Here is a 26,137-nt window from a genome sequence, read left to right as displayed (position 1 = left end):
CGCGCCTCCCCTGCCAGCCTTTCTGCGACACTCCTGGGCAGCCGGAACACCCCCAACCCAGACGTGGGCACGCGCGCACCAACACACATCCACCCGCACACCCAGGATGCCACAATTCCGGAACAGCCGCACCCCACTCCACACACAGGGACCGGTGCCTGCACGCACTCGGCCTCACGTCCTCACTCACGACATCACCGCCGCCGGCACCACGCACAGGAACGCGTGTGCTTCTGCGTGTGCGCGCGCGCACACACACTCACACACACAGACACACACACACAGAGACACAGAGGGCACGCCTTCTCTCCCTGCCCGTTGGGCCAGGTGCCAGGTGCCGCGTGCCATGGCCTCCGTGGGTCTGAGAGTCACCAAGCAGCCCAGGGTGCAGTTGCTTTGGTTTTCCCACCGTGAGCCGATCCAGGCTCCCAGGTGGGCTCGGGGCTTGAACACGTGGGAGCTGTCCCAGAGGGGCCCTGCACTTGGCACCCCTCCCCGCCTCCACCCCCCAGGATGCAGGATGCAGGATGCAGGATGCAGATGCGAGACCAGCAGGCTGGAGAGGGCCGGCAAGCTGGAGCCCTGGGCAATGCCGGCGGCTGGCCATAGGTGAGGGAGCCTCCTCCTCCGGGAGGAGGTGGGAGAGGGCTTGCGGACAGCCCGAGAGCCGAGATGACAGCCAGCCAGTGTGTGGGGACAAGGTGGAGGAGAGGGGAGCGGCATACGCTGGCGTTTCACCGTGGGCTCTCTCCGCACGGGAGGGAACCGACCCTCCCGGTCCCTGTCGCGGGCCACGCCACCACGGATTTGGTAGCACGTTCCAATCCCCGCCTCATCTCTGAGCTCGCGCTCTCTGCGTCCCGATTGACGCCTCGATCCCTGCATGCGGTTCTCCGCCCTACTCTGTGCCGGCTCGGCCCTCGTCAAGTAGCGGCTCCGGCTCCTTGTGCCCACACAGGACCTCCAGGGCAAGGGCGGAGCTGCCCAGCCGCTTAGGGCAGGTCTCGGGGGCGACAGGTCGAGGGGACTCAGAGGGCAGCGTCTCAGGCGTGGAGCCTCCCGTGCAGTGGGTTGGGAGGGGCCCGGCCCTGGGCACTGGGGGCGGTGTGTGGGGCACGTGGCAGGGCTGGAGTCGGGTGTCCGTTCTGGAGGCTGGCATCCCAAGCAGCCTAGGGCCAGGGCGTGAGCCCCCAACGGGGGCCGGCATCAGTCCAGCAGCCGGAAGGCGGGAGGAGTCGTGGAAGGGTGCTAGGGCCAGCCGCGCGTTGGCGATGGTTGGTTGTGAGAGCAGGGTGTGGGGAGGCGAAGCGGCGGGGCTTGGCGGCTCAGTGGCCGGCCGGCAGAGCGGCGAGGTCGGAAGTGCAGCGCGTGGGCCCGAAGTGGGTATCAGGAGAGGCAGAGGCTAGGAAGGAGGCAGGGGTGCGAGGGCTGAAGCACTGGCGCTGGGCTAGGCGGGGTTCGGCGGCCAGGGGGGCTGGGGAGCGCGTGTGCCAAGAGTGCTGGTGCAAGGCTGGCCAGAGAGGAGCCCGAGGGAGCGGCTTGCGCAGAGGCACTGCTGGGGCTGCCCAAGCAAAAGGGGAGCAGGAGCTGCATGGGCCGGGAATCGAACCCGGGCCTCCCGCGTGGCAGGCGAGAATTCTACCACTGAACCACCCATGCACCGTCGGCGGGCGCCGCCAGGAGCCGCCACAGGCCCGCAGGCTGATCACCACGAGCTGCTCCGTTGCAGCCGCTTTCCGTGGAGCAGGGCGACCACGCGCAAGCAGAAGGAGCTGCTCCACGCGCCTCTAGGGCCCAGGCTGCTTGGCAAGCTGCCTAGAGTTGAGGATGGGCGGAATGGTTGGCTGGGGTGGGGTTGGAGGGGGTGTGGTGTGGTGTGGTGTGGTGGTGGTTGGCCTTGGATGGATGGGTGGGTGGGGTTTGGGAGGGACACACACACACACACACACACACACACACACACGAGACAGAGAGAGAGAGAGAGAGAGAGAGAGCGAGCTAGAGAGCAAGAGGCAGGCAGACAGAGAAAGAGAGAGAAGCACAGAGCTTCAGCTCCTGCTGGGTTGTTGTCTGCATCCCAGGGCACGGGGAAGGAGGGGCGCTGGAGCCCAGAGAGAGCCAGGATGCAGCCGGCCAGACCCGGCCTTCTGCCCAGGTCCCCGTCAGAGCAGGTGACTCGGGGCGGTCCCCGTGGTGGTGGGCTCGGGTGTGAGCCACGGCTGCAACAGGAGCACCGGCTGAAGGCGGGTGTGTGGCCGGCCGCCACGCTGGGTGGGGCGCGCCTGCCCATGGAGCCCCCCGCCCCGCCCCTGGGGAGGCGGTGGGTCGTGGAGCAGAGCCAACGTGTGCAGCTGGGTGACCGCAGGGCGCCTGGGCCTTCGGCCGGCCACCAACCACTGCCCCGGGTGGTTTTCCCGACTCGTGGCCTCTGTGCCTCCTGAGGCAGCTGTGCTGAGGCCGAGAGAGGCGGGAGCACGGGGTCAGCCAAGGGCTCCGAGGAGCAGGATCCCGGGCAGCGCGCTGTCCCGAGCAGGCAGACAGGCTGGCAGGCGGGAGGCGGGAGGCGGGAGTGCGCAGCGAGGGCGAGGAGGTGGGACGCGGCCGAAGTGCGCTGCTCTCGGTGGGCTGGCTGCAGACAGGTGTTTAGGGGACGCTCGGGAGGACTCTGGGCGGGCCGCCCGTCGGTTCAGCGCTCTGGGGCTGGCAGGTGGCGGGGAGAGGTGGAGGAGATCTGGGGACTGGGGCTGGGAGGCGGAGGGCCGTGAATGTGCGGAAGGTAGCGGCAGGGGGTGGCGGCAGAGGAGCGGAGGAGCCAGGAAGACTCGGAGGCAGGTGGGTCCCGAGAAGCGGTGTGGTGGGGAGAGGTGGGCGGGAGTGCCTGCGCGCTGGCCAGTTGGAGCGGGGTCCCTGTGGCGAGTGCCACGTGTGGGCCGGCAAGGCGGGGTCTCGCTCGCGACGGCTGGAGAGGCGGAGCGGCGAGCGGCGTGTTGCACGACGGGCGCGAGGCTGGCCCGGGCGTGCCAAAAAGGCGTGCTTGTCAGGAGTGGGATTCGAACCCACGCCTCCAGGGGAGACTGCGACCTGAACGCAGCGCCTTAGACCGCTCGGCCATCCTGACGGCGGGCCGGGTGGCGCGGCCGTTCCCTTGGCTGGGGGAGCGCGCCAGGGACTGCGGCCTTGGTCCGTCGCGCCGCCTGGGCCCTGGGCTGCGGGGCCAGGGCGCAGGCCGCCGGGCGCGCGGGGCGCGCGGGGCGCGCGGGGCGCGCGGTTCCCGGGGCAGCTCCGCGCGGTTCCCGGGGCTTGCAGGGCGCCGCTGCCCGGTTCTGGAGGCCGCACGGGGCACCCGGCAGCACCCCCCGGGACGCATCCCAGACGGGCCGCCCGCTCCTTCCAGTTCGCAGCGCTACCCCCCGCCCCCGTTGTGCCCCGCCCACCGGGTCGTCGTGGTCTTCCTCCTCCTCCTCCTCTCCCTCTGGGTTTTCCTGGTGGTGCTCTTCCTCCTCTTCCTCGCTGTGCCCCTCCGCTGGCTCTTCTCCCCTCTCCTCTTGCTGCTGCTGCTGCTGCTGCTGCTGCTGCTGCTGCTCTTCCTCATCTTCATCCTCCTCCCTGGCTTCCCCTGGGTCCTCCGGTTGGTTGGCTCTATGCTCCTGGAAGCTAGCATGTTGTGGTCCCGGGCCGGGGAGTCCACGTGGGGCGAAGGCACTAGGTTGCGGGGACCGGGGCCTGGGGACTGGGGACGGGTGGCGGTTGGCCCTGGAGCCGGTGTGTGGGCGGTGGAGGGCAGGGGTCGGGTGTGGGCGGGCGGGCGGGCGGACGCAGAGGGGTCGAGGGGACCCGAGGGTGGCCGCCGCCGTCCTCGTTAGTATAGTGGTGAGTATCCCCGCCTGTCACGCGGGAGACCGGGGTTCGATTCCCCGACGGGGAGGCAAGCCGCCCTTTTTGGCCAGGCCCCGCACGCCGGCCCCCGCACGCGGAGCACCAGGGACCGTGTGGCCTGCGGGCCCCGGACACGCACCCGTGTTGGGCGCACAGGGCGCGGCGCGCGCGAGGAGTTTTCGCTCGCCCACGGTCGGTCGCCACCGACCGACAGGGCTTGGTGCGCTTGGTGCGCTTGGTGCGCTAGGTGCGCTAGGTGCGCTAGGTGCGCTGGGTGAGGGGGCGCGGACGAGCCGGGGAGCGAGCCTGCGGGTGCGGTCGGTCGCCTGGCCGTCGGACCTCTGGTGCACGAGGGCTTGGACGAGCCAGCTGAGGGCGGACGCGGAGACGGATACGGATACGGACGCGCGCGCCGCCGGGGCTCCGCTGGATCCGGAGGCCGGTTCCCAGGAGTAAGGAGACCGGGAGGCGCTGGGCGGAGGCGGGCGCGTGCGCAGACGGAGAAGCGGCTGGCGTGCGTGTGGATGCGCGAGGGCGCGCGCGTGGATCGGGCAGGCGTGCTGGGCTTGGCCGGCGGGGCGCCGGGCGGCCTTGGGGTGGCAGCGGGGAAGTGCGGGCGAGGCGCGCCGTCGGGGCACGGGGGCGGCGGGGCGCTCCGGGCAAGCCGGGCGGCGCGTGGCCAGGCCGGCCTCGGCGGGAGGCGTTGGTGGTATAGTGGTGAGCATAGCTGCCTTCCAAGCAGTTGACCCGGGTTCGATTCCCGGCCAACGCAGCGCGCCCACCTTTTGGCAGAGGCGGTGGTCGTGGCGCGCGCCCGGCCGCCCAGGTGGGGCGGACTCGGCTGAGCGCGGCGGGGCAGGGCGTGCGCGGGGCCAGGAGACGGAGGCGCGCCGTGTGTTTTTGAGGTCAGGGCGGATGGCGGGCGGGGGCCCGTCGGCCGGCCCGGGCAGGACAGCCGGGGGGTTGGCCGTGGAAGTAGCGCGACAGGCCAGGCGCTGCTGCTGCTGCTGCTGCTGCTGCTGCTGCTGCCCATTGGCACCCAGGCGCCGGCTGCAGCAGGCAGAGGCCCAGGCCAGACGCACAGCCCGACGCTCCCTGGTGGTCTAGTGGTTAGGATTCGGCGCTCTCACCGCCGCGGCCCGGGTTCGATTCCCGGTCAGGGAAGCCTTTCTTCTTCCTCGGAGGGCCGGCGTGTGTGCTCTGCCTCCCGCAGTACAGCCCGCCCACTTTTGCACAACCACGCAGCCAACTGCTTGTGCAATGGGGCAACGCACACTGCGCCCCAGCCCCGGCCCTGGCCCAAGCTCTGTGCCTCTGCCTCCGCGGCCGCCCTCAGCTGCTGTCCTTTTCGCCAGCTGCGCCACCTCAGGACCTTTGGCCGCTCCCCACCTCCAGGCTGCTCGCTGTCCCCCTGCTCCCGCGCCTCCCCTGCCAGCCTTTCTGCGACACTCCTGGGCAGCCGGAACACCCCCAACCCAGACGTGGGCACGCGCGCACCAACACACATCCACCCGCACACCCAGGATGCCACAATTCCGGAACAGCCGCACCCCACTCCACACACAGGGACCGGTGCCTGCACGCACTCGGCCTCACGTCCTCACTCACGACATCACCGCCGCCGGCACCACGCACAGGAACGCGTGTGCTTCTGCGTGCGCGCGCACACACACACTCACACACACACACAGACACACACACACAGAGACACAGAGGGCACGCCTTCTCTCCCTGCCCGTTGGGCCAGGTGCCAGGTGCCGCGTGCCATGGCCTCCGTGGGTCTGAGAGTCACCAAGCAGCCCAGGGTGCAGTTGCTTTGGTTTTCCCACCGTGAGCCGATCCAGGCTCCCAGGTGGGCTCGGGGCTTGAACACGTGGGAGCTGTCCCAGAGGGGCCCTGCACTTGGCACCCCTCCCCGCCTCCACCCCCCAGGATGCAGGATGCAGGATGCAGGATGCAGGATGCAGGATGCAGATGCGAGACCAGCAGGCTGGAGAGGGCCGGCAAGCTGGAGCCCTGGGCAATGCCGGCGGCTGGCCATAGGTGAGGGAGCCTCCTCCTCCAGGAGGAGGTGGGAGAGGGCTTGCGGACAGCCCGAGAGCCGAGATGACAGCCAGCCAGTGTGTGGGGACAAGGTGGAGGAGAGGGGAGCGGCATACGCTGGCGTTTCACCGTGGGCTCTCTCCGCACGGGAGGGAACCGACCCTCCCGGTCCCCGTCGCGGGCCACGCCACCACGGATTTGGTAGCACGTTCCAATCCCCGCCTCATCTCTGAGCTCGCGCTCTCTGCGTCCCGATTGACGCCTCGATCCCTGCATGCGGTTCTCCGCCCTACTCTGTGCCGGCTCGGCCCTCGTCAAGTAGCGGCTCCGGCTCCTTGTGCCCACACAGGACCTCCAGGGCAAGGGCGGAGCTGCCCAGCCGCTTAGGGCAGGTCTCGGGGGCGACAGGTCGAGGGGACTCAGAGGGCAGCGTCTCAGGCGTGGAGCCTCCCGTGCTGTGGGTTGGGAGGGGCCCGGCCCTGGGCACTGGGGGCGGTGTGTGGGGCGCGTGGCAGGGCTGGAGTCGGGTGTCCGTTCTGGAGGCTGGCATCCCAAGCAGCCTAGGGCCAGGGCGTGAGCCCCCAACGGGGGCCGGCATCTGTCCAGCAGCCGGAAGGCGGGAGGAGTCGTGGAAGGGTGCTAGGGCCAGCCGCGCGTTGGCAATGGTTGGTTGTGAGAGCAGGGTGTGGGGAGGCGAAGCGGCGGGGCTTGGCGGCTCAGTGGCCGGCCGGCAGAGCGGCGAGGTCGGAAGTGCAGCGCGTGGGCCCGAAGTGGGTATCAGGAGAGGCAGAGGCTAGGAAGGAGGCAGGGGTGCGAGAGCTGAGGCACTGGCGCTGGGCTAGGCGGGGTTCGGCGGCCAGGGGGGCTGGGGAGCGCGTGTGCCAAGAGTGCTGGTGCAAGGCTGGCCAGAGAGGAGCCCGAGGGAGCGGCTTGCGCAGAGGCACTGCTGGGGCTGCCCAAGCAAAAGGGGAGCAGGAGCTGCATGGGCCGGGAATCGAACCCGGGCCTCCCGCGTGGCAGGCGAGAATTCTACCACTGAACCACCCATGCACCGTCGGCGGGCGCCGCCAGGAGCCGCCACAGGCCCGCAGGCTGATCACCACGAGCTGCTCCGTTGCAGCCGCTTTCCGTGGAGCAGGGCGACCACGCGCAAGCAGAAGGAGCTGCTCCACGCGCCTCTAGGGCCCAGGCTGCTTGGCAAGCTGCCTAGAGTTGAGGATGGGCGGAATGGTTGGCTGGGGTGGGGTTGGAGGGGGTGTGGTGTGGTGTGGTGTGGTGTGGTGGTGGTTGGCCTTGGATGGATGGGTGGGTGGGGTTTGGGAGGGAGACACACACACACACACACACACACACACACACACACACACGAGACAGAGAGAGAGAGAGAGAGAGAGAGCGCTAGAGAGAGAGCTAGAGAGCAAGAGGCAGGCAGACAGAGAAAGAGAGAGAAGCACAGAGCTTCAGCTCCTGCTGGGTTGTTGTCTGCATCCCAGGGCACGGGGAAGGAGGGGCGCTGGAGCCCAGAGAGAGCCAGGATGCAGCCGGCCAGACCCGGCCCTCTGCCCAGGTCCCCGTCAGAGCAGGTGACTCGGGGCGGTCCCCGTGGTGGTGGGCTTGGGTGTGAGCCACGGCTGCAACAGGAGCACCGGCTGAAGGCGGGTGTGTGGCCGGCCGCCACGCTGGGTGGGGCGCGCCTGCCCATGGAGCCCCCCGCCCCGCCCCTGGGGAGGCGGTGGGTCGTGGAGGAGAGCCAACGTGTGCAGCTGGGTGACCGCAGGGCGCCTGGGCCTTCGGCCGGCCACCAACCACTGCCCCGGGTGGTTTTCCCGACTCGTGGCCTCTGTGCCTCCTGAGGCAGCTGTGCTGAGGCCGAGAGAGGCGGGAGCACGGGGTCAGCCAAGGGCTCCGAGGAGCAGGATCCCGGGCAGCGCGCTGTCCCGAGCAGGCAGACAGGCTGGCAGGCGGGAGGCGGGAGGCGGGAGTGCGCGGCGAGGGCGAGGAGGTGGGACGCGGCCGAAGTGCGCTGCTCTCGGTGGGCTGGCTGCAGACAGGTGTTTAGGGGACGTTCGGGAGGACTGTGGGCGGGCCGCCCGTCGGTTCAGCGCTCTGGGGCTGGCAGGTGGCGGGGAGAGGTGGAGGAGATCTGGGGACTGGGGCTGGGAGGCGGAGGGCCGTGAATGTGCGGAAGGTAGCGGCAGAGGGTGGCGGCAGAGGAGCGGAGGAGCCAGGAAGACTCGGAGGCAGGTGGGTCCCGAGAAGCGGTGTGGTGGGGAGAGGTGGGCGGGAGTGCCTGCGCGCTGGCCAGTTGGAGCGGGGTCCCTGTGGCGAGTCCCACGTGTGGGCCGGGCCGGCAAGGCGGGGTCTCGCTCGCGACGGCTGGAGAGCTGGAGCGGCGAGCGGCGTGTTGCACGACGGGCGCGAGGCTGGCCCGGGCGTGCCAAAAAGGCGTGCTTGTCAGGAGTGGGATTCGAACCCACGCCTCCAGGGGAGACTGCGACCTGAACGCAGCGCCTTAGACCGCTCGGCCATCCTGACGGCGGGCCGGGTGGCGCGGCCGTTCCCTTGGCTGGGGGAGCGCGCCAGGGACTGCGGCCTTGGTCCGTCGCGCCGCCTGGGCCCTGGGCTGCGGGGCCAGGGCGCAGGCCGCCGGGCGCGCGGGGCGCGCGGGGCGCGCGGGGCGCGCGGTTCCCGGGGCAGCTCCGCGCGGTTCCCGGGGCTTGCAGGGCGCCGCTGCCCGGTTCTGGAGGCCGCACGGGGCACCCGGCAGCACCCCCCGGGACGCATCCCAGACGGGCCGCCCGCTCCTTCCAGTTCGCAGCGCTACCCCCCGCCCCCGTTGTGCCCCGCCCACCGGGTCGTCGTGGTCTTCCTCCTCCTCCTCCTCTCCCTCTGGGTTTTCCTGGTGGTGCTCTTCCTCCTCTTCCTCGCTGTGCCCCTCCGCTGGCTCTTCTCCCCTCTCCTCTTGCTGCTGCTGCTGCTGCTGCTGCTGCTGCTGCTGCTCTTCCTCATCTTCATCCTCCTCCCTGGCTTCCCCTGGGTCCTCCGGTTGGTTGGCTCTATGCTCCTGGAAGCTAGCATGTTGTGGTCCCGGGCCGGGGAGTCCACGTGGGGCGAAGGCACTAGGTTGCGGGGACCGGGGCCTGGGGACTGGGGACGGGTGGCGGTTGGCCCTGGAGCCGGTGTGTGGGCGGTGGAGGGCAGGGGTCGGGTGTGGGCGGGCGGGCGGGCGGGCGGACGCAGAGGGGTCGAGGGGACCCGAGGGTGGCCGCCGCCGTCCTCGTTAGTATAGTGGTGAGTATCCCCGCCTGTCACGCGGGAGACCGGGGTTCGATTCCCCGACGGGGAGGCAAGCCGCCCTTTTTGGCCAGGCCCCGCACGCCGGCCCCCGCACGCGGAGCACCAGGGACCGTGTGGCCTGCGGGCCCCGGACACGCACCCGTGTTGGGCGCACAGGGCGCGGCGCGCGCGAGGAGTTTTCGCTCGCCCACGGTCGGTCGCCACCGACCGACAGGGCTTGGTGCGCTTGGTGCGCTTGGTGCGCTTGGTGCGCTAGGTGCGCTAGGTGCGCTGGGTGAGGGGGCGCGGACGAGCCGGGGAGCGAGCCTGCGGGTGCGGTCGGTCGCCTGGCCGTCGGACCTCTGGTGCACGAGGGCTTGGACGAGCCAGCTGAGGGCGGACGCGGAGACGGATACGGATACGGACGCGCGCGCCGCCGGGGCTCCGCTGGATCCGGAGGCCGGTTCCCAGGAGTAAGGAGACCGGGAGGCGCTGGGCGGAGGCGGGCGCGTGCGCAGACGGAGAAGCGGCTGGCGTGCGTGTGGATGCGCGAGGGCGCGCGCGTGGATCGGGCAGGCGTGCTGGGCTTGGCCGGCGGGGCGCCGGGCGGCCTTGGGGTGGCAGCGGGGAAGTGCGGGCGAGGCGCGCCGTCGGGGCTCGGGGGCGGCGGGGCGCTCCGGGCAAGCCGGGCGGCGCGTGGCCAGGCCGGCCTCGGCGGGAGGCGTTGGTGGTATAGTGGTGAGCATAGCTGCCTTCCAAGCAGTTGACCCGGGTTCGATTCCCGGCCAACGCAGCGCGCCCACCTTTTGGCAGAGGCGGTGGTCGTGGCGCGCGCCCGGCCGCCCAGGTGGGGCGGACTCGGCTGAGCGCGGCGGGGCAGGGCGTGCGCGGGGCCAGGAGACGGAGGCGCGCCGTGTGTTTTTGAGGTCAGGGCGGATGGCGGGCGGGGGCCCGTCGGCCGGCCCGGGCAGGACAGCCGGGGGGTTGGCCGTGGAAGTAGCGCGACAGGCCAGGCGCTGCTGCTGCTGCTGCTGCTGCTGCTGCTGCTGCCCATTGGCACCCAGGCGCCGGCTGCAGCAGGCAGAGGCCCAGGCCAGACGCACAGCCCGACGCTCCCTGGTGGTCTAGTGGTTAGGATTCGGCGCTCTCACCGCCGCGGCCCGGGTTCGATTCCCGGTCAGGGAAGCCTTTCTTCTTCCTCGGAGGGCCGGCGTGTGTGCTCTGCCTCCCGCAGTACAGCCCGCCCACTTTTGCACAACCACGCAGCCAACTGCTTGTGCAATGGGGCAACGCACACTGCGCCCCAGCCCCGGCCCCGGCCCAAGCTCTGTGCCTCTGCCTCCGCGGCCGCCCTCAGCTGCTGTCCTTTTCGCCAGCTGCGCCACCTCAGGACCTTTGGCCGCTCCCCACCTCCAGGCTGCTCGCTGTCCCCCTGCTCCCGCGCCTCCCCTGCCAGCCTTTCTGCGACACTCCTGGGCAGCCGGAACACCCCCAACCCAGACGTGGGCACGCGCGCACCAACACACATCCACCCGCACACCCAGGATGCCACAATTCCGGAACAGCCGCACCCCACTCCACACACAGGGACCGGTGCCTGCACGCACTCGGCCTCACGTCCTCACTCACGACATCACCGCCGCCGGCACCACGCACAGGAACGCGTGTGCTTCTGCGTGCGCGCGCACACACACACTCACACACACACACAGACACACACACACAGAGACACAGAGGGCACGCCTTCTCTCCCTGCCCGTTGGGCCAGGTGCCAGGTGCCGCGTGCCATGGCCTCCGTGGGTCTGAGAGTCACCAAGCAGCCCAGGGTGCAGTTGCTTTGGTTTTCCCACCGTGAGCCGATCCAGGCTCCCAGGTGGGCTCGGGGCTTGAACACGTGGGAGCTGTCCCAGAGGGGCCCTGCACTTGGCACCCCTCCCCGCCTCCACCCCCCAGGATGCAGGATGCAGGATGCAGGATGCAGGATGCAGGATGCAGGATGCAGATGCGAGACCAGCAGGCTGGAGAGGGCCGGCAAGCTGGAGCCCTGGGCAATGCCGGCGGCTGGCCATAGGTGAGGGAGCCTCCTCCTCCGGGAGGAGGTGGGAGAGGGCTTGCGGACAGCCCGAGAGCCGAGATGACAGCCAGCCAGTGTGTGGGGACAAGGTGGAGGAGAGGGGAGCGGCATACGCTGGCGTTTCACCGTGGGCTCTCTCCGCACGGGAGGGAACCGACCCTCCCGGTCCCTGTCGCGGGCCACGCCACCACGGATTTGGTAGCACGTTCCAATCCCCGCCTCATCTCTGAGCTCGCGCTCTCTGCGTCCCGATTGACGCCTCGATCCCTGCATGCGGTTCTCCGCCCTACTCTGTGCCGGCTCGGCCCTCGTCAAGTAGCGGCTCCGGCTCCTTGTGCCCACACAGGACCTCCAGGGCAAGGGCGGAGCTGCCCAGCCGCTTAGGGCAGGTCTCGGGGGCGACAGGTCGACGGGACTCAGAGGGCAGCGTCTCAGGCGTGGAGCCTCCCGTGCTGTGGGTTGGGAGGGGCCCGGCCCTGGGCACTGGGGGCGGTGTGTGGGGCGCGTGGCAGGGCTGGAGTCGGGTGTCCGTTCTGGAGGCTGGCATCCCAAGCAGCCTAGGGCCAGGGCGTGAGCCCCCAACGGGGGCCGGCATCTGTCCAGCAGCCGGAAGGCGGGAGGAGTCGTGGAAGGGTGCTAGGGCCAGCCGCGCGTTGGCAATGGTTGGTTGTGAGAGCAGGGTGTGGGGAGGCGAAGCGGCGGGGCTTGGCGGCTCAGTGGCCGGCCGGCAGAGCGGCGAGGTCGGAAGTGCAGCGCGTGGGCCCGAAGTGGGTATCAGGAGAGGCAGAGGCTAGGAAGGAGGCAGGGGTGCGAGAGCTGAGGCACTGGCGCTGGGCTAGGCGGGGTTCGGCGGCCAGGGGGGCTGGGGAGCGCGTGTGCCAAGAGTGCTGGTGCAAGGCTGGCCAGAGAGGAGCCCGAGGGAGCGGCTTGCGCAGAGGCACTGCTGGGGCTGCCCAAGCAAAAGGGGAGCAGGAGCTGCATGGGCCGGGAATCGAACCCGGGCCTCCCGCGTGGCAGGCGAGAATTCTACCACTGAACCACCCATGCACCGTCGGCGGGCGCCGCCAGGAGCCGCCACAGGCCCGCAGGCTGATCACCACGAGCTGCTCCGTTGCAGCCGCTTTCCGTGGAGCAGGGCGACCACGCGCAAGCAGAAGGAGCTGCTCCACGCGCCTCTAGGGCCCAGGCTGCTTGGCAAGCTGCCTAGAGTTGAGGATGGGCGGAATGGTTGGCTGGGGTGGGGTTGGAGGGGGTGTGGTGTGGTGTGGTGTGGTGTGGTGGTGGTTGGCCTTGGATGGATGGGTGGGTGGGGTTTGGGAGGGAGACACACACACACACACACACACACACACACACACACGAGACAGAGAGAGAGAGAGAGAGAGAGAGCGCTAGAGAGAGAGCTAGAGAGCAAGAGGCAGGCAGACAGAGAAAGAGAGAGAAGCACAGAGCTTCAGCTCCTGCTGGGTTGTTGTCTGCATCCCAGGGCACGGGGAAGGAGGGGCGCTGGAGCCCAGAGAGAGCCAGGATGCAGCCGGCCAGACCCGGCCCTCTGCCCAGGTCCCCGTCAGAGCAGGTGACTCGGGGCGGTCCCCGTGGTGGTGGGCTTGGGTGTGAGCCACGGCTGCAACAGGAGCACCGGCTGAAGGCGGGTGTGTGGCCGGCCGCCACGCTGGGTGGGGCGCGCCTGCCCATGGAGCCCCCCGCCCCGCCCCTGGGGAGGCGGTGGGTCGTGGAGGAGAGCCAACGTGTGCAGCTGGGTGACCGCAGGGCGCCTGGGCCTTCGGCCGGCCACCAACCACTGCCCCGGGTGGTTTTCCCGACTCGTGGCCTCTGTGCCTCCTGAGGCAGCTGTGCTGAGGCCGAGAGAGGCGGGAGCACGGGGTCAGCCAAGGGCTCCGAGGAGCAGGATCCCGGGCAGCGCGCTGTCCCGAGCAGGCAGACAGGCTGGCAGGCGGGAGGCGGGAGGCGGGAGTGCGCGGCGAGGGCGAGGAGGTGGGACGCGGCCGAAGTGCGCTGCTCTCGGTGGGCTGGCTGCAGACAGGTGTTTAGGGGACGCTCGGGAGGACTGTGGGCGGGCCGCCCGTCGGTTCAGCGCTCTGGGGCTGGCAGGTGGCGGGGAGAGGTGGAGGAGATCTGGGGACTGGGGCTGGGAGGCGGAGGGCCGTGAATGTGCGGAAGGTAGCGGCAGAGGGTGGCGGCAGAGGAGCGGAGGAGCCAGGAAGACTCGGAGGCAGGTGGGTCCCGAGAAGCGGTGTGGTGGGGAGAGGTGGGCGGGAGTGCCTGCGCGCTGGCCAGTTGGAGCGGGGTCCCTGTGGCGAGTCCCACGTGTGGGCCGGGCCGGCAAGGCGGGGTCTCGCTCGCGACGGCTGGAGAGCCGGAGCGGCGAGCGGCGTGTTGCACGACGGGCGCGAGGCTGGCCCGGGCGTGCCAAAAAGGCGTGCTTGTCAGGAGTGGGATTCGAACCCACGCCTCCAGGGGAGACTGCGACCTGAACGCAGCGCCTTAGACCGCTCGGCCATCCTGACGGCGGGCCGGGTGGCGCGGCCGTTCCCTTGGCTGGGGGAGCGCGCCAGGGACTGCGGCCTTGGTCCGTCGCGCCGCCTGGGCCCTGGGCTGCGGGGCCAGGGCGCAGGCCGCCGGGCGCGCGGGGCGCGCGGGGCGCGCGGGGCGCGCGGTTCCCGGGGCAGCTCCGCGCGGTTCCCGGGGCTTGCAGGGCGCCGCTGCCCGGTTCTGGAGGCCGCACGGGGCACCCGGCAGCACCCCCCGGGACGCATCCCAGACGGGCCGCCCGCTCCTTCCAGTTCGCAGCGCTACCCCCCGCCCCCGTTGTGCCCCGCCCACCGGGTCGTCGTGGTCTTCCTCCTCCTCCTCCTCTCCCTCTGGGTTTTCCTGGTGGTGCTCTTCCTCCTCTTCCTCGCTGTGCCCCTCCGCTGGCTCTTCTCCCCTCTCCTCTTGCTGCTGCTGCTGCTGCTGCTGCTGCTGCTGCTCTTCCTCATCTTCATCCTCCTCCCTGGCTTCCCCTGGGTCCTCCGGTTGGTTGGCTCTATGCTCCTGGAAGCTAGCATGTTGTGGTCCCGGGCCGGGGAGTCCACGTGGGGCGAAGGCACTAGGTTGCGGGGACCGGGGCCTGGGGACTGGGGACGGGTGGCGGTTGGCCCTGGAGCCGGTGTGTGGGCGGTGGAGGGCAGGGGTCGGGTGTGGGCGGGCGGGCGGGCGGGCGGACGCAGAGGGGTCGAGGGGACCCGAGGGTGGCCGCCGCCGTCCTCGTTAGTATAGTGGTGAGTATCCCCGCCTGTCACGCGGGAGACCGGGGTTCGATTCCCCGACGGGGAGGCAAGCCGCCCTTTTTGGCCAGGCCCCGCACGCCGGCCCCCGCACGCGGAGCACCAGGGACCGTGTGGCCTGCGGGCCCCGGACACGCACCCGTGTTGGGCGCACAGGGCGCGGCGCGCGCGAGGAGTTTTCGCTCGCCCACGGTCGGTCGCCACCGACCGACAGGGCTTGGTGCGCTTGGTGCGCTTGGTGCGCTTGGTGCGCTAGGTGCGCTAGGTGCGCTGGGTGAGGGGGCGCGGACGAGCCGGGGAGCGAGCCTGCGGGTGCGGTCGGTCGCCTGGCCGTCGGACCTCTGGTGCACGAGGGCTTGGACGAGCCAGCTGAGGGCGGACGCGGAGACGGATACGGATACGGACGCGCGCGCCGCCGGGGCTCCGCTGGATCCGGAGGCCGGTTCCCAGGAGTAAGGAGACCGGGAGGCGCTGGGCGGAGGCGGGCGCGTGCGCAGACGGAGAAGCGGCTGGCGTGCGTGTGGATGCGCGAGGGCGCGCGCGTGGATCGGGCAGGCGTGCTGGGCTTGGCCGGCGGGGCGCCGGGCGGCCTTGGGGTGGCAGCGGGGAAGTGCGGGCGAGGCGCGCCGTCGGGGCTCGGGGGCGGCGGGGCGCTCCGGGCAAGCCGGGCGGCGCGTGGCCAGGCCGGCCTCGGCGGGAGGCGTTGGTGGTATAGTGGTGAGCATAGCTGCCTTCCAAGCAGTTGACCCGGGTTCGATTCCCGGCCAACGCAGCGCGCCCACCTTTTGGCAGAGGCGGTGGTCGTGGCGCGCGCCCGGCCGCCCAGGTGGGGCGGACTCGGCTGAGCGCGGCGGGGCAGGGCGTGCGCGGGGCCAGGAGACGGAGGCGCGCCGTGTGTTTTTGAGGTCAGGGCGGATGGCGGGCGGGGGCCCGTCGGCCGGCCCGGGCAGGACAGCCGGGGGGTTGGCCGTGGAAGTAGCGCGACAGGCCAGGCGCTGCTGCTGCTGCTGCTGCTGCTGCTGCCCATTGGCACCCAGGCGCCGGCTGCAGCAGGCAGAGGCCCAGGCCAGACGCACAGCCCGACGCTCCCTGGTGGTCTAGTGGTTAGGATTCGGCGCTCTCACCGCCGCGGCCCGGGTTCGATTCCCGGTCAGGGAAGCCTTTCTTCTTCCTCGGAGGGCCGGCGTGTGTGCTCTGCCTCCCGCAGTACAGCCCGCCCACTTTTGCACAACCACGCAGCCAACTGCTTGTGCAATGGGGCAACGCACACTGCGCCCCAGCCCCGGCCCCGGCCCAAGCTCTGTGCCTCTGCCTCCGCGGCCGCCCTCAGCTGCTGTCCTTTTCGCCAGCTGCGCCACCTCAGGACCTTTGGCCGCTCCCCACCTCCAGGCTGCTCGCTGTCCCCCTGCTCCCGCGCCTCCCCTGCCAGCCTTTCTGCGACACTCCTGGGCAGCCGGAACACCCCCAACCCAGACGTGGGCACGCGCGCACCAACACACATCCACCCGCACACCCAGGATGCCACAATTCCGGAACAGCCGCACCCCACTCCACACACAGGGACCGGTGCCTGCACGCACTCGGCCTCACGTCCTCACTCACGACATCACCGCCGCCGGCACCACGCACAGGAACGCGTGTGCTTCTGCGTGCGCGCGCACACACACACTCACACACACACACAGACACACACACACAGAGACACAGAGGGCACGCCTTCTCTCCCTGCCCGTTGGGCCAGGTGCCAGGTGCCGCGTGCCATGGCCTCCGTGGGTCTGAGAGTCACCAAGCAGCCCAGGGTGCAGTTGCTTTGGTTTTCCCACCGTGAGCCGATCCAGGCTCCCAGGTGGGCTCGGGGCTTGAACACGTGGGAGCTGTCCCAGAGGGGCCCTGCACTTGGCACCCCTCCCCGCCTCCACCCCCCAGGATGCAGGATGCAGGATGCAGGATGCAGGATGCAGGATGCAGGATGCAGATGCGAGACCAGCAGGCTGGAGAGGGCCGGCAAGCTGGAGCCCTGGGCAATGCCGGCGGCTGGCCATAGGTGAGGGAGCCTCCTCCTCCGGGAGGAGGTGGGAGAGGGCTTGCGGACAGCCCGAGAGCCGAGATGACAGCCAGCCAGTGTGTGGGGACAAGGTGGAGGAGAGGGGAGCGGCATACGCTGGCGTTTCACCGTGGGCTCTCTCCGCACGGGAGGGAACCGACCCTCCCGGTCCCCGTCGCGGGCCACGCCACCACGGATTTGGTAGCACGTTCCAATCCCCGCCTCATCTCTGAGCTCGCGCTCTCTGCGTCCCGATTGACGCCTCGATCCCTGCATGCGGTTCTCCGCCCTACTCTGTGCCGGCTCGGCCCTCGTCAAGTAGCGGCTCCGGCTCCTTGTGCCCACACAGGACCTCCAGGGCAAGGGCGGAGCTGCCCAGCCGCTTAGGGCAGGTCTCGGGGGCGACAGGTCGACGGGACTCAGAGGGCAGCGTCTCAGGCGTGGAGCCTCCCGTGCTGTGGGTTGGGAGGGGCCCGGCCCTGGGCACTGGGGGCGGTGTGTGGGGCGCGTGGCAGGGCTGGAGTCGGGTGTCCGTTCTGGAGGCTGGCATCCCAAGCAGCCTAGGGCCAGGGCGTGAGCCCCCAACGGGGGCCGGCATCTGTCCAGCAGCCGGAAGGCGGGAGGAGTCGTGGAAGGGTGCTAGGGCCAGCCGCGCGTTGGCAATGGTTGGTTGTGAGAGCAGGGTGTGGGGAGGCGAAGCGGCGGGGCTTGGCGGCTCAGTGGCCGGCCGGCAGAGCGGCGAGGTCGGAAGTGCAGCGCGTGGGCCCGAAGTGGGTATCAGGAGAGGCAGAGGCTAGGAAGGAGGCAGGGGTGCGAGAGCTGAGGCACTGGCGCTGGGCTAGGCGGGGTTCGGCGGCCAGGGGGGCTGGGGAGCGCGTGTGCCAAGAGTGCTGGTGCAAGGCTGGCCAGAGAGGAGCCCGAGGGAGCGGCTTGCGCAGAGGCACTGCTGGGGCTGCCCAAGCAAAAGGGGAGCAGGAGCTGCATGGGCCGGGAATCGAACCCGGGCCTCCCGCGTGGCAGGCGAGAATTCTACCACTGAACCACCCATGCACCGTCGGCGGGCGCCGCCAGGAGCCGCCACAGGCCCGCAGGCTGATCACCACGAGCTGCTCCGTTGCAGCCGCTTTCCGTGGAGCAGGGCGACCACGCGCAAGCAGAAGGAGCTGCTCCACGCGCCTCTAGGGCCCAGGCTGCTTGGCAAGCTGCCTAGAGTTGAGGATGGGCGGAATGGTTGGCTGGGGTGGGGTTGGAGGGGGTGTGGTGTGGTGTGGTGTGGTGTGGTGGTGGTTGGCCTTGGATGGATGGGTGGGTGGGGTTTGGGAGGGAGACACACACACACACACACACACACACACACACACGAGACAGAGAGAGAGAGAGAGAGAGAGAGCGCTAGAGAGAGAGCTAGAGAGCAAGAGGCAGGCAGACAGAGAAAGAGAGAGAAGCACAGAGCTTCAGCTCCTGCTGGGTTGTTGTCTGCATCCCAGGGCACGGGGAAGGAGGGGCGCTGGAGCCCAGAGAGAGCCAGGATGCAGCCGGCCAGACCCGGCCCTCTGCCCAGGTCCCCGTCAGAGCAGGTGACTCGGGGCGGTCCCCGTGGTGGTGGGCTTGGGTGTGAGCCACGGCTGCAACAGGAGCACCGGCTGAAGGCGGGTGTGTGGCCGGCCGCCACGCTGGGTGGGGCGCGCCTGCCCATGGAGCCCCCCGCCCCGCCCCTGGGGAGGCGGTGGGTCGTGGAGGAGAGCCAACGTGTGCAGCTGGGTGACCGCAGGGCGCCTGGGCCTTCGGCCGGCCACCAACCACTGCCCCGGGTGGTTTTCCCGACTCGTGGCCTCTGTGCCTCCTGAGGCAGCTGTGCTGAGGCCGAGAGAGGCGGGAGCACGGGGTCAGCCAAGGGCTCCGAGGAGCAGGATCCCGGGCAGCGCGCTGTCCCGAGCAGGCAGACAGGCTGGCAGGCGGGAGGCGGGAGGCGGGAGTGCGCGGCGAGGGCGAGGAGGTGGGACGCGGCCGAAGTGCGCTGCTCTCGGTGGGCTGGCTGCAGACAGGTGTTTAGGGGACGCTCGGGAGGACTGTGGGCGGGCCGCCCGTCGGTTCAGCGCTCTGGGGCTGGCAGGTGGCGGGGAGAGGTGGAGGAGATCTGGGGACTGGGGCTGGGAGGCGGAGGGCCGTGAATGTGCGGAAGGTAGCGGCAGAGGGTGGCGGCAGAGGAGCGGAGGAGCCAGGAAGACTCGGAGGCAGGTGGGTCCCGAGAAGCGGTGTGGTGGGGAGAGGTGGGCGGGAGTGCCTGCGCGCTGGCCAGTTGGAGCGGGGTCCCTGTGGCGAGTCCCACGTGTGGGCCGGGCCGGCAAGGCGGGGTCTCGCTCGCGACGGCTGGAGAGCCGGAGCGGCGAGCGGCGTGTTGCACGACGGGCGCGAGGCTGGCCCGGGCGTGCCAAAAAGGCGTGCTTGTCAGGAGTGGGATTCGAACCCACGCCTCCAGGGGAGACTGCGACCTGAACGCAGCGCCTTAGACCGCTCGGCCATCCTGACGGCGGGCCGGGTGGCGCGGCCGTTCCCTTGGCTGGGGGAGCGCGCCAGGGACTGCGGCCTTGGTCCGTCGCGCCGCCTGGGCCCTGGGCTGCGGGGCCAGGGCGCAGGCCGCCGGGCGCGCGGGGCGCGCGGGGCGCGCGGGGCGCGCGGTTCCCGGGGCAGCTCCGCGCGGTTCCCGGGGCTTGCAGGGCGCCGCTGCCCGGTTCTGGAGGCCGCACGGGGCACCCGGCAGCACCCCCCGGGACGCATCCCAGACGGGCCGCCCGCTCCTTCCAGTTCGCAGCGCTACCCCCCGCCCCCGTTGTGCCCCGCCCACCGGGTCGTCGTGGTCTTCCTCCTCCTCCTCCTCTCCCTCTGGGTTTTCCTGGTGGTGCTCTTCCTCCTCTTCCTCGCTGTGCCCCTCCGCTGGCTCTTCTCCCCTCTCCTCTTGCTGCTGCTGCTGCTGCTGCTGCTGCTGCTGCTCTTCCTCATCTTCATCCTCCTCCCTGGCTTCCCCTGGGTCCTCCGGTTGGTTGGCTCTATGCTCCTGGAAGCTAGCATGTTGTGGTCCCGGGCCGGGGAGTCCACGTGGGGCGAAGGCACTAGGTTGCGGGGACCGGGGCCTGGGGACTGGGGACGGGTGGCGGTTGGCCCTGGAGCCGGTGTGTGGGCGGTGGAGGGCAGGGGTCGGGTGTGGGCGGGCGGGCGCAGAGGGGTCGAGGGGACCCGAGGGTGGCCGCCGCCGTCCTCGTTAGTATAGTGGTGAGTATCCCCGCCTGTCACGCGGGAGACCGGGGTTCGATTCCCCGACGGGGAGGCAAGCCGCCCTTTTTGGCCAGGCCCCGCACGCCGGCCCCCGCACGCGGAGCACCAGGGACCGTGTGGCCTGCGGGCCCCGGACACGCACCCGTGTTGGGCGCACAGGGCGCGGCGCGCGCGAGGAGTTTTCGCTCGCCCACGGTCGGTCGCCACCGACCGACAGGGCTTGGTGCGCTTGGTGCGCTTGGTGCGCTTGGTGCGCTAGGTGCGCTAGGTGCGCTGGGTGAGGGGGCGCGGACGAGCCGGGGAGCGAGCCTGCGGGTGCGGTCGGTCGCCTGGCCGTCGGACCTCTGGTGCACGAGGGCTTGGACGAGCCAGCTGAGGGCGGACGCGGAGACGGATACGGATACGGACGCGCGCGCCGCCGGGGCTCCGCTGGATCCGGAGGCCGGTTCCCAGGAGTAAGGAGACCGGGAGGCGCTGGGCGGAGGCGGGCGCGTGCGCAGACGGAGAAGCGGCTGGCGTGCGTGTGGATGCGCGAGGGCGCGCGCGTGGATCGGGCAGGCGTGCTGGGCTTGGCCGGCGGGGCGCCGGGCGGCCTTGGGGTGGCAGCGGGGAAGTGCGGGCGAGGCGCGCCGTCGGGGCTCGGGGGCGGCGGGGCGCTCCGGGCAAGCCGGGCGGCGCGTGGCCAGGCCGGCCTCGGCGGGAGGCGTTGGTGGTATAGTGGTGAGCATAGCTGCCTTCCAAGCAGTTGACCCGGGTTCGATTCCCGGCCAACGCAGCGCGCCCACCTTTTGGCAGAGGCGGTGGTCGTGGCGCGCGCCCGGCCGCCCAGGTGGGGCGGACTCGGCTGAGCGCGGCGGGGCAGGGCGTGCGCGGGGCCAGGAGACGGAGGCGCGCCGTGTGTTTTTGAGGTCAGGGCGGATGGCGGGCGGGGGCCCGTCGGCCGGCCCGGGCAGGACAGCCGGGGGGTTGGCCGTGGAAGTAGCGCGACAGGCCAGGCGCTGCTGCTGCTGCTGCTGCTGCTGCTGCTGCTGCCCATTGGCACCCAGGCGCCGGCTGCAGCAGGCAGAGGCCCAGGCCAGACGCACAGCCCGACGCTCCCTGGTGGTCTAGTGGTTAGGATTCGGCGCTCTCACCGCCGCGGCCCGGGTTCGATTCCCGGTCAGGGAAGCCTTTCTTCTTCCTCGGAGGGCCGGCGTGTGTGCTCTGCCTCCCGCAGTACAGCCCGCCCACTTTTGCACAACCACGCAGCCAACTGCTTGTGCAATGGGGCAACGCACACTGCGCCCCAGCCCCGGCCCCGGCCCAAGCTCTGTGCCTCTGCCTCCGCGGCCGCCCTCAGCTGCTGTCCTTTTCGCCAGCTGCGCCACCTCAGGACCTTTGGCCGCTCCCCACCTCCAGGCTGCTCGCTGTCCCCCTGCTCCCGCGCCTCCCCTGCCAGCCTTTCTGCGACACTCCTGGGCAGCCGGAACACCCCCAACCCAGACGTGGGCACGCGCGCACCAACACACATCCACCCGCACACCCAGGATGCCACAATTCCGGAACAGCCGCACCCCACTCCACACACAGGGACCGGTGCCTGCACGCACTCGGCCTCACGTCCTCACTCACGACATCACCGCCGCCGGCACCACGCACAGGAACGCGTGTGCTTCTGCGTGCGCGCGCACACACACACTCACACACACACACAGACACACACACACAGAGACACAGAGGGCACGCCTTCTCTCCCTGCCCGTTGGGCCAGGTGCCAGGTGCCGCGTGCCATGGCCTCCGTGGGTCTGAGAGTCACCAAGCAGCCCAGGGTGCAGTTGCTTTGGTTTTCCCACCGTGAGCCGATCCAGGCTCCCAGGTGGGCTCGGGGCTTGAACACGTGGGAGCTGTCCCAGAGGGGCCCTGCACTTGGCACCCCTCCCCGCCTCCACCCCCCAGGATGCAGGATGCAGGATGCAGGATGCAGGATGCAGGATGCAGGATGCAGGATGCAGGATGCAGATGCGAGACCAGCAGGCTGGAGAGGGCCGGCAAGCTGGAGCCCTGGGCAATGCCGGCGGCTGGCCATAGGTGAGGGAGCCTCCTCCTCCGGGAGGAGGTGGGAGAGGGCTTGCGGACAGCCCGAGAGCCGAGATGACAGCCAGCCAGTGTGTGGGGACAAGGTGGAGGAGAGGGGAGCGGCATACGCTGGTGTTTCACCGTGGGCTCTCTCCGCACGGGAGGGAACCGACCCTCCCGGTCCCCGTCGCGGGCCACGCCACCACGGATTTGGTAGCACGTTCCAATCCCCGCCTCATCTCTGAGCTCGCGCTCTCTGCGTCCCGATTGACGCCTCGATCCCTGCATGCGGTTCTCCGCCCTACTCTGTGCCGGCTCGGCCCTCGTCAAGTAGCGGCTCCGGCTCCTTGTGCCCACACAGGACCTCCAGGGCAAGGGCGGAGCTGCCCAGCCGCTTAGGGCAGGTCTCGGGGGCGACAGGTCGACGGGACTCAGAGGGCAGCGTCTCAGGCGTGGAGCCTCCCGTGCTGTGGGTTGGGAGGGGCCCGGCCCTGGGCACTGGGGGCGGTGTGTGGGGCGCGTGGCAGGGCTGGAGTCGGGTGTCCGTTCTGGAGGCTGGCATCCCAAGCAGCCTAGGGCCAGGGCGTGAGCCCCCAACGGGGGCCGGCATCTGTCCAGCAGCCGGAAGGCGGGAGGAGTCGTGGAAGGGTGCTAGGGCCAGCCGCGCGTTGGCAATGGTTGGTTGTGAGAGCAGGGTGTGGGGAGGCGAAGCGGCGGGGCTTGGCGGCTCAGTGGCCGGCCGGCAGAGCGGCGAGGTCGGAAGTGCAGCGCGTGGGCCCGAAGTGGGTATCAGGAGAGGCAGAGGCTAGGAAGGAGGCAGGGGTGCGAGAGCTGAGGCACTGGCGCTGGGCTAGGCGGGGTTCGGCGGCCAGGGGGGCTGGGGAGCGCGTGTGCCAAGAGTGCTGGTGCAAGGCTGGCCAGAGAGGAGCCCGAGGGAGCGGCTTGCGCAGAGGCACTGCTGGGGCTGCCCAAGCAAAAGGGGAGCAGGAGCTGCATGGGCCGGGAATCGAACCCGGGCCTCCCGCGTGGCAGGCGAGAATTCTACCACTGAACCACCCATGCACCGTCGGCGGGCGCCGCCAGGAGCCGCCACAGGCCCGCAGGCTGATCACCACGAGCTGCTCCGTTGCAGCCGCTTTCCGTGGAGCAGGGCGACCACGCGCAAGCAGAAGGAGCTGCTCCACGCGCCTCTAGGGCCCAGGCTGCTTGGCAAGCTGCCTAGAGTTGAGGATGGGCGGAATGGTTGGCTGGGGTGGGGTTGGAGGGGGTGTGGTGTGGTGTGGTGTGGTGGTGGTTGGCCTTGGATGGATGGGTGGGTGGGGTTTGGGAGGGAGACACACACACACACACACACACACACACACACACACACGAGACAGAGAGAGAGAGAGAGAGAGAGAGCGCTAGAGAGAGAGCTAGAGAGCAAGAGGCAGGCAGACAGAGAAAGAGAGAGAAGCACAGAGCTTCAGCTCCTGCTGGGTTGTTGTCTGCATCCCAGGGCACGGGGAAGGAGGGGCGCTGGAGCCCAGAGAGAGCCAGGATGCAGCCGGCCAGACCCGGCCCTCTGCCCAGGTCCCCGTCAGAGCAGGTGACTCGGGGCGGTCCCCGTGGTGGTGGGCTCGGGTGTGAGCCACGGCTGCAACAGGAGCACCGGCTGAAGGCGGGTGTGTGGCCGGCCGCCACGCTGGGTGGGGCGCGCCTGCCCATGGAGCCCCCCGCCCCGCCCCTGGGGAGGCGGTGGGTCGTGGAGGAGAGCCAACGTGTGCAGCTGGGTGACCGCAGGGCGCCTGGGCCTTCGGCCGGCCACCAACCACTGCCCCGGGTGGTTTTCCCGACTCGTGGCCTCTGTGCCTCCTGAGGCAGCTGTGCTGAGGCCGAGAGAGGCGGGAGCACGGGGTCAGCCAAGGGCTCCGAGGAGCAGGATCCCGGGCAGCGCGCTGTCCCGAGCAGGCAGACAGGCTGGCAGGCGGGAGGCGGGAGGCGGGAGTGCGCGGCGAGGGCGAGGAGGTGGGACGCGGCCGAAGTGCGCTGCTCTCGGTGGGCTGGCTGCAGACAGGTGTTTAGGGGACGCTCGGGAGGACTGTGGGCGGGCCGCCCGTCGGTTCAGCGCTCTGGGGCTGGCAGGTGGCGGGGAGAGGTGGAGGAGATCTGGGGACTGGGGCTGGGAGGCGGAGGGCCGTGAATGTGCGGAAGGTAGCGGCAGAGGGTGGCGGCAGAGGAGCGGAGGAGCCAGGAAGACTCGGAGGCAGGTGGGTCCCGAGAAGCGGTGTGGTGGGGAGAGGTGGGCGGGAGTGCCTGCGCGCTGGCCAGTTGGAGCGGGGTCCCTGTGGCGAGTCCCACGTGTGGGCCGGGCCGGCAAGGCGGGGTCTCGCTCGCGACGGCTGGAGAGCCGGAGCGGCGAGCGGCGTGTTGCACGACGGGCGCGAGGCTGGCCCGGGCGTGCCAAAAAGGCGTGCTTGTCAGGAGTGGGATTCGAACCCACGCCTCCAGGGGAGACTGCGACCTGAACGCAGCGCCTTAGACCGCTCGGCCATCCTGACGGCGGGCCGGGTGGCGCGGCCGTTCCCTTGGCTGGGGGAGCGCGCCAGGGACTGCGGCCTTGGTCCGTCGCGCCGCCTGGGCCCTGGGCTGCGGGGCCAGGGCGCAGGCCGCCGGGCGCGCGGGGCGCGCGGGGCGCGCGGGGCGCGCGGTTCCCGGGGCAGCTCCGCGCGGTTCCCGGGGCTTGCAGGGCGCCGCTGCCCGGTTCTGGAGGCCGCACGGGGCACCCGGCAGCACCCCCCGGGACGCATCCCAGACGGGCCGCCCGCTCCTTCCAGTTCGCAGCGCTACCCCCCGCCCCCGTTGTGCCCCGCCCACCGGGTCGTCGTGGTCTTCCTCCTCCTCCTCCTCTCCCTCTGGGTTTTCCTGGTGGTGCTCTTCCTCCTCTTCCTCGCTGTGCCCCTCCGCTGGCTCTTCTCCCCTCTCCTCTTGCTGCTGCTGCTGCTGCTGCTGCTGCTGCTGCTGCTGCTCTTCCTCATCTTCATCCTCCTCCCTGGCTTCCCCTGGGTCCTCCGGTTGGTTGGCTCTATGCTCCTGGAAGCTAGCATGTTGTGGTCCCGGGCCGGGGAGTCCACGTGGGGCGAAGGCACTAGGTTGCGGGGACCGGGGCCTGGGGACTGGGGACGGGTGGCGGTTGGCCCTGGAGCCGGTGTGTGGGCGGTGGAGGGCAGGGGTCGGGTGCGGGCGGGCGGGCGGACGCAGAGGGGTCGAGGGGACCCGAGGGTGGCCGCCGCCGTCCTCGTTAGTATAGTGGTGAGTATCCCCGCCTGTCACGCGGGAGACCGGGGTTCGATTCCCCGACGGGGAGGCAAGCCGCCCTTTTTGGCCAGGCCCCGCACGCCGGCCCCCGCACGCGGAGCACCAGGGACCGTGTGGCCTGCGGGCCCCGGACACGCACCCGTGTTGGGCGCACAGGGCGCGGCGCGCGCGAGGAGTTTTCGCTCGCCCACGGTCGGTCGCCACCGACCGACAGGGCTTGGTGCGCTTGGTGCGCTTGGTGCGCTACGTGCGCTAGGTGCGCTGGGTGAGGGGGCGCGGACGAGCCGGGGAGCGAGCCTGCGGGTGCGGTCGGTCGCCTGGCCGTCGGACCTCTGGTGCACGAGGGCTTGGACGAGCCAGCTGAGGGCGGACGCGGAGACGGATACGGATACGGACGCGCGCGCCGCCGGGGCTCCGCTGGATCCGGAGGCCGGTTCCCAGGAGTAAGGAGACCGGGAGGCGCTGGGCGGAGGCGGGCGCGTGCGCAGACGGAGAAGCGGCTGGCGTGCGTGTGGATGCGCGAGGGCGCGCGCGTGGATCGGGCAGGCGTGCTGGGCTTGGCCGGCGGGGCGCCGGGCGGCCTTGGGGTGGCAGCGGGGAAGTGCGGGCGAGGCGCGCCGTCGGGGCTCGGGGGCGGCGGGGCGCTCCGGGCAAGCCGGGCGGCGCGTGGCCAGGCCGGCCTCGGCGGGAGGCGTTGGTGGTATAGTGGTGAGCATAGCTGCCTTCCAAGCAGTTGACCCGGGTTCGATTCCCGGCCAACGCAGCGCGCCCACCTTTTGGCAGAGGCGGTGGTCGTGGCGCGCGCCCGGCCGCCCAGGTGGGGCGGACTCGGCTGAGCGCGGCGGGGCAGGGCGTGCGCGGGGCCAGGAGACGGAGGCGCGCCGTGTGTTTTTGAGGTCAGGGCGGATGGCG

General features: G+C 70.9%; 14 non-coding genes across 14 annotated transcripts; all 14 read left to right on the top strand.

Moving 5' to 3' along the window:
- The first annotated feature begins 3,853 nt into the window (after nt 1–3,853).
- On the top strand, nt 3,854–3,925 carry TRNAD-GUC (transfer RNA aspartic acid (anticodon GUC)). Its single transcript has one exon. It is a non-coding gene; the product is annotated as a tRNA-Asp (tRNA).
- A 651-nt stretch (nt 3,926–4,576) lies between these two features.
- Nucleotides 4,577–4,648, top strand: TRNAG-UCC (transfer RNA glycine (anticodon UCC)). The gene has a single exon. It is a non-coding gene; the product is annotated as a tRNA-Gly (tRNA).
- Nucleotides 4,649–4,968: 320 nt separating this feature from the next.
- Nucleotides 4,969–5,040, top strand: TRNAE-CUC (transfer RNA glutamic acid (anticodon CUC)). Its single transcript has one exon. It is a non-coding gene; the product is annotated as a tRNA-Glu (tRNA).
- Nucleotides 5,041–9,193: 4,153 nt separating this feature from the next.
- TRNAD-GUC (transfer RNA aspartic acid (anticodon GUC)) lies at nt 9,194–9,265 on the top strand. Its single transcript has one exon. It is a non-coding gene; the product is annotated as a tRNA-Asp (tRNA).
- A 651-nt stretch (nt 9,266–9,916) lies between these two features.
- Nucleotides 9,917–9,988, top strand: TRNAG-UCC (transfer RNA glycine (anticodon UCC)). The gene has a single exon. It is a non-coding gene; the product is annotated as a tRNA-Gly (tRNA).
- Nucleotides 9,989–10,308: 320 nt separating this feature from the next.
- Nucleotides 10,309–10,380, top strand: TRNAE-CUC (transfer RNA glutamic acid (anticodon CUC)). The gene has a single exon. It is a non-coding gene; the product is annotated as a tRNA-Glu (tRNA).
- A 4,153-nt stretch (nt 10,381–14,533) lies between these two features.
- On the top strand, nt 14,534–14,605 carry TRNAD-GUC (transfer RNA aspartic acid (anticodon GUC)). The gene has a single exon. It is a non-coding gene; the product is annotated as a tRNA-Asp (tRNA).
- A 651-nt stretch (nt 14,606–15,256) lies between these two features.
- On the top strand, nt 15,257–15,328 carry TRNAG-UCC (transfer RNA glycine (anticodon UCC)). Its single transcript has one exon. It is a non-coding gene; the product is annotated as a tRNA-Gly (tRNA).
- Nucleotides 15,329–15,642: 314 nt separating this feature from the next.
- On the top strand, nt 15,643–15,714 carry TRNAE-CUC (transfer RNA glutamic acid (anticodon CUC)). Its single transcript has one exon. It is a non-coding gene; the product is annotated as a tRNA-Glu (tRNA).
- A 4,139-nt stretch (nt 15,715–19,853) lies between these two features.
- TRNAD-GUC (transfer RNA aspartic acid (anticodon GUC)) lies at nt 19,854–19,925 on the top strand. The gene has a single exon. It is a non-coding gene; the product is annotated as a tRNA-Asp (tRNA).
- A 651-nt stretch (nt 19,926–20,576) lies between these two features.
- On the top strand, nt 20,577–20,648 carry TRNAG-UCC (transfer RNA glycine (anticodon UCC)). Its single transcript has one exon. It is a non-coding gene; the product is annotated as a tRNA-Gly (tRNA).
- A 320-nt stretch (nt 20,649–20,968) lies between these two features.
- Nucleotides 20,969–21,040, top strand: TRNAE-CUC (transfer RNA glutamic acid (anticodon CUC)). Its single transcript has one exon. It is a non-coding gene; the product is annotated as a tRNA-Glu (tRNA).
- Nucleotides 21,041–25,202: 4,162 nt separating this feature from the next.
- On the top strand, nt 25,203–25,274 carry TRNAD-GUC (transfer RNA aspartic acid (anticodon GUC)). Its single transcript has one exon. It is a non-coding gene; the product is annotated as a tRNA-Asp (tRNA).
- A 642-nt stretch (nt 25,275–25,916) lies between these two features.
- Nucleotides 25,917–25,988, top strand: TRNAG-UCC (transfer RNA glycine (anticodon UCC)). Its single transcript has one exon. It is a non-coding gene; the product is annotated as a tRNA-Gly (tRNA).
- Nucleotides 25,989–26,137: the final 149 nt, after the last annotated feature.

This window comes from Oryctolagus cuniculus, chromosome 7, assembly GCF_051225735.1.
Source record: "Oryctolagus cuniculus isolate XC-2025 breed Fujian yellow rabbit chromosome 7, ASM5122573v1, whole genome shotgun sequence".
In the NCBI taxonomy this organism is placed as follows: domain Eukaryota; kingdom Metazoa; phylum Chordata; class Mammalia; order Lagomorpha; family Leporidae; genus Oryctolagus; species Oryctolagus cuniculus.
This window is presented reverse-complemented; position numbering and strand designations above follow the sequence as displayed.